We start from the raw sequence: 10,323 nt of genomic DNA, 5'->3' as shown, positions 1-10,323 counted from the left end.
AGTATTTGATGTGATAATATAGAAGCTATACTGATTTAGAATTCGCGACATTATTATTATTAAATAATAGGCTATGAATGCATCTCGACCTTAAAGATCTATTGTGCGGCAAAAGGCCCAACTAAAACAATTCTAGACTACTCGTATTTATAAATCTCGTAATTGCTGTGGGCTTAATTTTATCTTCCAAGGTAATTTTTCCGCTTCCAAGGTAGTCGAGTCTACGTCTTGCCGCCGCTGGGCAGTTGCATAGGATATATTCTGATGTTTCCTTCTCTTCAAGATAGAGGCGATAGGAATCACTTTCTACCCCACCTATAATCTTCATATTTTTAACAACTACTAAATTAATATATTCAAATAATTAACAACTTTAAGGGCTGTTACTATTTTTCAGTTGTGTTTACTAATTTTTTACTTAAATCTTTCCTCTGTTTATAAAAGTCTTGTAACTATTTAAAAGTTAAATAAATTGTTCAATTTGTTCAACTTAAAACTCTTGCTTGAAAGTTTTTTAAATTAATCAATTTATTTAAGTAATTTACATGAGAGTTATCTACGAGTACCTATCCTTTCAAACACTGGCAAACTATGGCAATAAGAAGCACTAAATGACTTCACATACTCACACTAAAGTGCGTACTCATCATTTAAAATATAAATTGAAATGTTTTTATTATAAAAATAAAACAATATGTTAACTTATAGCCAACAGCATAAATGTCAGGTGAGGTTAAGATATACGTACGGTTATATTAGCATGCACATACAACAGAACTATTTATTTATCGTATGTATTTATTTGTAACTTGTTATTTCCGAGTAAATTTTATGAAGCCATTAGTAACCGAAAAACAACAGCAACAGCAACAGCAACAGTAAAAACAACATCAACAGCAATTGCAGTTGCATGCAAAGTGAACTCATTTAAGCTCATGAATTACCATAGACGAACGAATAAAACAAGCAGAACGAGCACGTTTAACTTGTGTCTTCAATTGCAAACTCAACCCAGAGTATGGGATTGGGAGTAGGAGTATGTGTGGGGGGACTTCGGCTTCAAATGTTGCAAAACTTTTACAAATTGATAAATTGTCTGTACAAACAGCACAAAATTTACTATAAATGCAAAAGTTTATCAGGGTAAGGCTGGCTACTCTTAACAAGGATTGCGAAGGACTTAATGACTAACAAGCAAAAGTCCATACGTTTTGAAGCAAGTGATGAGGTAGGTTTTTTGTGTCTCAACTTATTGCTTAAATTGAATTTAAAATGAAATATTTAAATATTTAATAAAAATTTTAGTTTAATAAATTTCTCATATATACAGAAATAAAAACAAAAAACAAAAAAATTAAAAATCAAGTTACCAGAAAAAAAAAATAAAGTTTCATTAATTTATTTTGGATTTTTTTTTTTGAAGTTTTGACAGAAAATGCATTATGAGCTTAAGTCAAAGCACCTTTACCTGAAAGTGTCAATTTATCTACACCCAACCATACACACATGCAGCTAGCTAGCTATACATTTATTTATACAAATGGTGAAAATATTACTTTTCAAAGTTAAATCCCGTCAGGTGTTTAGAGTTCGCTACTTTATTATTCCTCCAAATCATGACAAATGCACAAAAAATGTGTACACTCATTCCTGGTTTTGGCTGCAGAACTGCTCGACGGAAGTGTTTGTCTGAGTAAGAAAATTTTAAGAAAGTCGCATAAAGAAAATAACTTTGCAGTATCAGCAGGTTGCAAGGATAATGCTAAGACATTATAATGACAGTGGGGTTAAGGCAAGAATTTTGAAAGTTTTAACGGATTGCGTGAATAAGTTATTACGAACAATTTTTTTCCAAGAATTCCTCTTTTAGAAAATAAAAAGTAACAACACCGTCGCTTTCATATTAATTTTAGTTTAACAAGTGAAGAAAAAAAGAAAGGAGAAACTATTTTTTTTAAGTCATAAATTGACGTATGTTTATTGTGTAATTGTGTTGACTTTTTGTTATTCTGTATGTATGTATGAATAATTAAAATTTGTCACTAGAAATCTAATTTGAAATAAAATGTAATTATAAAATTCTTTAATTTCAATACCATTATTCTCGATATCCTCTATTTTTTTGTATCTTTTTTATGACATTTTTATGATCATATGAGTTTTATGAACATTAAATAATTTGAAATAAATATTTTCCAGAATATCTGCAAAATAAACCATAATAATTATTAATTATTCATTAATTATTCATTAATTATTAATTATTCATTAATTTAGAAAAATAAGCTGTATTAATGAATCCAGATCCAGGAGATCTGCAAAAGAAACGAGTATTCAATTATTCATCAAATCAAATCAAATCAAAGGCAGCTTAATTTAGAAATAAGCTGTATTAATGAATATCGATGGAGTACGTAAGGTATGGAAGCCATTGCAGCTTGTGCTGAAACTATATCAAGATCCAGGAGATCTGCAAAATAAACCACTATTCAATTATTATTCAGAAATCGAAAGGAAGCTAAATTTGAGGAATTAGTTGTATTGATGAACTTTGAAGGAATTAAAGTATGGAAGCTATTGCAACTAGTGAAGAAACTTGGAGTTTTTTGAATACAAAACATAACATTATGGATTAGAAGTTACCAGAAGAGTTAAAAGAGAGCTAAACGATTTCAAAAAAAGAAATTAAAGACAATACTGATGTTTACTTCGATTTAAAGAAATTTTTTGGCAGTATATTCGTACAAGAAACTTATGCTCTAAAGGTCGCTCATCCTTTCTGTGGTTCTGCATGGCGCAGAAACATGGATGCTATCACAGAATGATAAAGCAGCACTGGGAGGGTTTTAGAGAAAAGTTATAAGTAAGATCTTAAATCCTTTACAAGTTTGTGACAACTATCGCATAGGAATGAGCCACAAGCTGTACGAGCTTTATCACAAAATTGATATAATTCATTGAAATAAAATCCTGTGGCTTCGCCGGCTTGATTATGTCTTGAGAATGGATCAAGATGCTCAAATAAAATTTATAATTAACATGCACTATTAGGCATTATAATATATCGAGGACTTGAACCCACTAAAACCACCTCTTAAGAATGAATGGAGAAGATTTTCACAGCAATGTAGAAACTTCATTCTATTAATAAGGGGAGAGATATGAGTGTATATAGACTTAATACCTAGTGAACTAGGTTCAACTAAGCCAGAATGCAAGGGCATGAATTAAGTAAAATGTGATAGACTATAATTATGCATTTTAAATATCTATTTATAATGTGTTTAATAAATAAATCTAGTTTGTTCATGTTACTCACGCAGTAAGTTTAGGTTGACAGTGAAGGCACTTATTGATTTAGGTCAGTTCTGTGAAGAATGTTAAATACTCTTTTTACAATCCTATCAAAATGTAATGGAAAACCTGACAATGATCGAAATTGAAACTTTTTAATATAATATATAAAAAATTGAAGAAATTGTATAATACATTGATTTTAAAATAAAAGAACTGCGATACTGACAAATTATAAAACTTATGCTGTGCACATATTGTTAGCTATATAATAAAAAATATTATTTTTTTTCAGAAATTAAGTGTGAACCATGAACTATATTTTTTTATGGTTTTTTTCATTTGTTCAATATTTTTTTCTTAGTAAACTAACACCGCAAATAAATTCATAGTAAACAATAGTGAAAAGCATCGATTAAAAACGGTGAAATAAATACAAAAATCCTTGTGGTGTATAAAATTAATTCTTCTCTGGTATTTGTGTTTCATTGTTTGCCGTGTTTTTTATTGCAACAACAGCTGAAAATATTGCTACAGCTGCAAAATTAAAACAAATAGATTGCAAATAATATATGAAAACGCATTACGAATATAAATTATAAAAGATTAAATGTATTTGTTTAGTTTGCATAAGAATTTAAATAAACTGAAAGCTGAATTTCAAATACAAAATGTACACAGATGATTATATTTTTTTTATTATTGCAATATATTGGTATATAAAGTATATATGTGGTATTTATTATATTGAAAATTATGCGATATAATCATAATGTAATATATTTTAGGAATATAAGAGAAAAATTAAATAAAATATAATTTATAAAAAATAATTATCTGTAAACAATATAACGTTTTATCGGTATTGCGACTAATTACTTCTAGTATTTGTAATCAAACATTTAAGCAATTAATTGCCAATGACGCTTAGTTAAATATTTTTTTTCTTTAGATTTGAAAATAAAATTAAATGCAAAATCGATGCGTCATTAATTTGTTTCCGAAGCGTATCATCCATCAATTGTCATTTAAATCCCAAACCAATTGCAGCCAACAAAGCCATTTTGTTTTATACGCCGCCATATTGAAATCACCACAAGTAAACACACACACACACACAAAAAGACACAAACACACTACACTACTACGAACAAGGACACTCGTACACTATAGAAATATACAAAACTATTAAGGCACTATTTTTCTTACCCTGTCTACAACAAAATATTCTATTATTTTTTCCATAAAAGTTTGATAATTCTTTTCTTTCTTTTTTTTGCAGTGTTTGCATTAAGGATTTTCGCATACAATGCGCTGACATCAACTGATTCTCGACTATGCTCTTCTGCCTTCGTTTGCTGAGGATTACTTAAACATCACAGTCGTGTATTGAGCGCTGAGCTGATAGGCGATTTCGCTTGACAGATGAGTTTTTAGTCTATATTCTTCATGTCAGCAATAAAAGTATAAAATAAAGAAGGAAAAATATACTATAATCGTTATTATTGAAGTTTTGCAAGAATGTGGACTTAAATCGTATCCATTCGTATATGTTGTTATAAGTAAAATGTATTTATATAGTGAAACGTTTTTAGTTATTATGCTCCGAAAAGTAGTTCACCGACCAGTCCACAGTCCAGTGTCACTTATACTTTGCTGCTATCATATTATTGGCATTAGTCACTTTGGGATTAGCATTTTTGTATGCCAGCATTTTTCTCTATGTTTATTTACTAGTTGAGCACATATGCCACTCGCTGGATACAATACATTAATGTGGCTAGGACGAAATTGACATTTTATGTTATGAACATTTAATAACGCAGATGAATCTGCCAATCCCTATGGAAAAAGAGAAAAGGCAAAATATTGTTCTATTCTGATATGGGTGAATATGAACGTTAGAGTATTAAACTAATACAGCCATTTAACAAAATGATAAACATTTGTGATAACACGAAACCAATAGAGAATATACATATAATACAAGTTTATATATAATATAAACCTTAAGTAAAATATTTATGATATATAAAATTATTTTATGTAAATCAAACTGCAAAACACGCGATTATTTGATTGAACGTATACATATATTAAAGAACTGATAGGAAGGTGAGAGATAACTAAAAAAAAAACTGATTGTTAAAGGATTAAATAAAATACGAATACATTTTCAATTAATTGTATTTTTAATATTAATTTTTTCTTGTTGAAAGTGACGCATCTTATAATAAAAAGAAACTAATTAAAAGACAGAACTTGAATGAGAACTTAGAACTAGAACATTGAAAGCTTGTGCAGCCTTAGCTACTATTGGAAAAACACGATCGCACTTAATTTGACAGGGACGAATTCTAGGCCTGGCACTTGAAGACCAAACAAATTATATATGGACTATAAACAAGTTTAAAAAAAATTTGAATATTTCCTAGAACTACTTATGTTGAGTGCTTGGAAATATTCGAAACAACTAACCATACAATCCAAATTTCAATAAATTAACTAAAATTTTTATTGTTGTCTTTTCTTTTGAACCCTTTAATTACCATTTTTGTTTGGGTGGGATCTTAACTATATAGTATAGTAGCTCTCAACCGGTTGTGCACGGTTAAAAATGGTCTGTGAATCAAAATAACCAGGTATGGATATATAGCTTTTAGTTTGTCTACAGAGACCTGACTTTATAGAAAATAAGAACAATAAATCTCCAAGTAATTACATATCAATTTTATAGCTTATAAATTATATCAGAGATGTAAAAGCATATTATAATAATCATACAGTTTATTATTCTTAAACTTTGTGGTCCCTACTAAAAACAAAAATATTATAGCGGTCAAAAAAAGATTGGGAACCACTGATATAGTATATAGTAAATTTCAATAAAGGACAGTTACTTAAAACCCATGATAACATAAAGAGTGAATTCCGTAATATATTAACCGAATCCCTTACAATTCGATCTAACAGACTTAAGTATAAGAATTATATAATAGACAGCTGAATCTGTTCTTCGAACTGTATATAAAAAACAGTGCAATGGTGACTGTAAAGTTAAGCTATGAGGAGAATTTAAGACAGCAAAAATCATATATAGTTAATTAAGATAATTGGATGGAAATATTCAATATACGATAAGATGAAAAAGATGTCTCTAGTTGGAACTTTTATTTAAAACATAAGGAAGTTCATCATAATTAAAAAAAAACTCTTAATGTCACGAACAAATATCTATATTACTTTATTATTAGTGCTAGAAGAAGAAAACTTAGAAAATTGTCATTAAAATTAACATATATTATTAGGAATTTTAATATATCTAGGACTTAAACCCACTAAAACCACCTCTTAGGAATGAATGGAGAAGATTTCCACAGCAATGTAGAAACTTCATTCCACTAATCAGGGGAGAGATATGAATGTATATAGACTTAATAACTAGTGAACTAGGTTCATCTAAGCCAGAAAGCAAAGGCATTAATTAAGTAAAATGTGATAGATTATAATATATGCATTGAAAATTTCTATTTATAATTTCAATTATTTTTAGTTCATATTTACAGGCGTGAAATAATTATATATAATATAAAAAAATAAATTATTATAAGAGTAGGAGAAAACTTTATCTTAAAACAGAGGTTATCTGTAAACATTTTTAAAACATATCTTAACGATGACGCCTATGTTAATTTTCATATAGATGTTAAAATTTTTATAGTCTAAATAAATAGTATTTTATAGTCTTTTTGTAGTGTTATTTTTTATCGTTATTATATATTTTACTCACAATATTTTAGAGAAATTTATTCAGAATTCGCAACTTACCTGAAAGTAAAAAATATACATATTATTAATTAATCATGATTAACATTTAAAGATAATTTTTAATTACAAGTACATAAAAGTTAATCAATCTATAAAAATGATAAATAAATATAAATTAATTTTTTTATTTAATAAAATTAAATTTTTTCATTTTATTTGCAAAAATGTCACTGCAATTCGCATATAGATTAGATAAAAAAATATGTATTTTGTGTAAAATAAAAAATAATAAATATGTTTTTATATTTTTAAACCAACACAATTTCAAACTTATAATAAAAAAATTTTATAAAATAATTTCCATTTAGTATACAATGTATTTTTGAAAAAGGCATACGAAAAAGACAAATATTTTTATGGTTTCGTTGGCGCCCAGAATCTCGTCATTCACATGACCCAGTGAAGATGTGTCAGAGAAACACATGAGTGGAACCGGCACGCAAGTCAATGTTCAAGACAAATATAACTAAAAGATTTAAATTCAAAGATACAAACTCATCTATCGTATTGAGCATTTCTTGATTCCAGTTACGTAGTTTGATTACTTGACATTTGAAAAGAAACTGTGGTCGTGGTGGATAAATTATAAAACACAACAAATACGAGTATATGCTAAATATATCTGATAAAATCAACTGTATATACGTGACCTTTGTTCCAAATTATTGCAAATTCAAAAAATTGAATAAAACAAATGACTTTTATGGAAATTATATGTAAAGAAAAATTAAGTTTGTTAAGTGTATTTGCTTTGAAACCATCATACATTGATACGAGTACCCCAAACTGGTAAAAAAAATGCTTATGTTTAACCATTTATTTAATGTTTTAAAAAATCTATTTCAAAATTGCTAGTTACGGGTAACACATAACACCAGAACCCAGTGCTTATAAATGTATATATTTTTGTTAGTTAGTTAAAGTATCCCTGAAATGCAGAGTTCGTTTGTAATAGGGATTTTATGCTGATTTATGGTTAATAAATTAATGTGATGTGCATAAAATTTATTTGCTACTTGAAGCTTATACTATAGCTTTGTAGTAGCTGTAACAAAAATACACTGAATAAACTTCATGAGTTAAGCAAACTTGCCAATTTCGTAAAGCAGCTGCTTTATATGTGTTTAGAAGCTTTGTTGATATTTAAATTTAAACTAACACTATTTATGGATACAGCCAGCATCCTCCTCTCACTGCTGCTGTTTGCAATTCAGGCTCAAATTCTATAAATAAAAAGCTTTTTGACTTTAGATAAAACTGAAAAATGTACAAGGATACACGGAGTGAGTGGAAATTCGATGATAATAATGCTTGTCTGGCTTGTATTGCCTTCTAACGAAGGCATTGTTTATCAGTATCATGTTTGCAAACAAAAAGTTTCAACAAAGATTTCAAGTCAAAGCATGTAAGAGGATATGTTACCTTTGTCAGAAACCATAAGAAAAGAGATATTTTGTTAGAAAAGTAGAGGGATGGAAGCAAAGAGAATCTATTTTTAAAAATACTTAAAAGTAGCTACACTAAAAATATTTTTCAAAGAAATTTTAAGCAATCAACAATTTCACAAATAAAAATAAAAATAAAAATGTAAATAAAAACAACTACTTTCAATCATTGTTAAATACCAAAACAGTAGATTGTTTCTAGGTAAAATATATACAAATAGATAATGTTTAGTAAAATCAGGAAGGAGCACGTTTAATGAAATACCAAACAAATGATTAAATTATATGATTCATTTCTTCATTCATATGGTATTATGAATTCATTTACATAATATATTAAACGTACATTAAAAGAAACAAATACATAAGCATAGTCTTTATAAACTTAACACGGTTTGTTTGTCATGTACTTATTGGGCTATAACAACCGGGTTTCGGATTTCCGCCCGTCGCAGCACGTCCTTCCAAGTATCTCTTCGTAAATGAAGCCAGGTTAGTGCTCCCACATTTTGAACACCCGAGCCACGATCTACCTACTGCCTTCTTCCTCCAACCAATGCTTCAAATACGTTTTTCGCTGAAACATCTTCATCTATTCTCACGAGACGACCAACCCAGCGAAGCCGCTAAATATAAATTCGGTAAATTATCACATATACACAGATCACTTAAAAATGAAGAGTGGAACGCGGCGCTTCTCTACCTAAAAGATAAGCTGAAACGGTAGTCATACCACCTCGCTGATACTTCCAGCGTTTTGCAGACTTTAATACATTTCGTTTTTCCAATATCACTTTTTCTTGTAGATAGAAAGGGAGTGATGAAGAAAACAGTGAAATTAATGGTTGTAATGAAATTTTGTACAGCACTTGTGAGCACCGACCATCATAAGAGCTCTCTCTGTTGGATTCCTGGCAAAGATTATGAGCTTGTTAAACCATAAGAAAAAAACGCGGTACTGTGCTATTGTAGATATATTTCAACTGTAATGTATTCATTTGAATCTTCTGGTCTTTTATTTAAATTTTATAAATTAAAATTTTTATACATATTCGATAAATTTTATATGTTGTATCTTTGGTCTAAACAATATGTGTCATTAAGATTTTTTTTTATCGTGATTTTTCTTAAGGAATTTTTAAAGCAACACCTACAAAATTATATTGCCTTATTTACCCTTCTAATTTCATGATAGCTTATTGTCAAAATTTTACAATGGTCATAAAAGTGGGCGGAGAAAGACCATTTTATGATTCTTTAATGTTAATAACCGTCGCGGTGAGGAAATAAAAAATGCAAAGTTCAACATAAAATTGAAGAAAAATTTTTTAATGTGTTTGGCCAAAAGTCTTCAAATGGATAATTTACAAAATATCAGTCTATAAAATTGTATAATCAACTCATTGGCAGGATATAGCAGTAAAAGTGAAAATATTAAAAGCAAAATTTACTAACGTCACGAATTTAAATATGTGTAAAATTTAATTAAGATATAAATCTATAAAAAAAGATAAGAACAAAAATTAAGAATTAATGAATTGTAAAATTTTTGCTGCAATTTTATCAAGGTTTATTTATTTATTTTCTATTATTTTATGTTATTTATTTTTTACTTATTTTTTAAATTTTACTTAAAATAAATTTTTGTTTAATTAGCTTTGACAAAATGTCGGAAAATAAAATGATGTTGTCATTGAATGATGTTTTGTACCTATTTTTATAGCATCTATCATCTGTTATCTATTATCATCTGTTA

The sequence above is a fragment of the Teleopsis dalmanni genome, chromosome 1, assembly GCF_002237135.1.
Source record: "Teleopsis dalmanni isolate 2A chromosome 1, ASM223713v2, whole genome shotgun sequence".
NCBI lineage: Eukaryota > Metazoa > Arthropoda > Insecta > Diptera > Diopsidae > Teleopsis > Teleopsis dalmanni.
The sequence above is the reverse complement of the archived record's forward strand: the minus strand, read 5'-3'. Positions refer to the sequence as shown.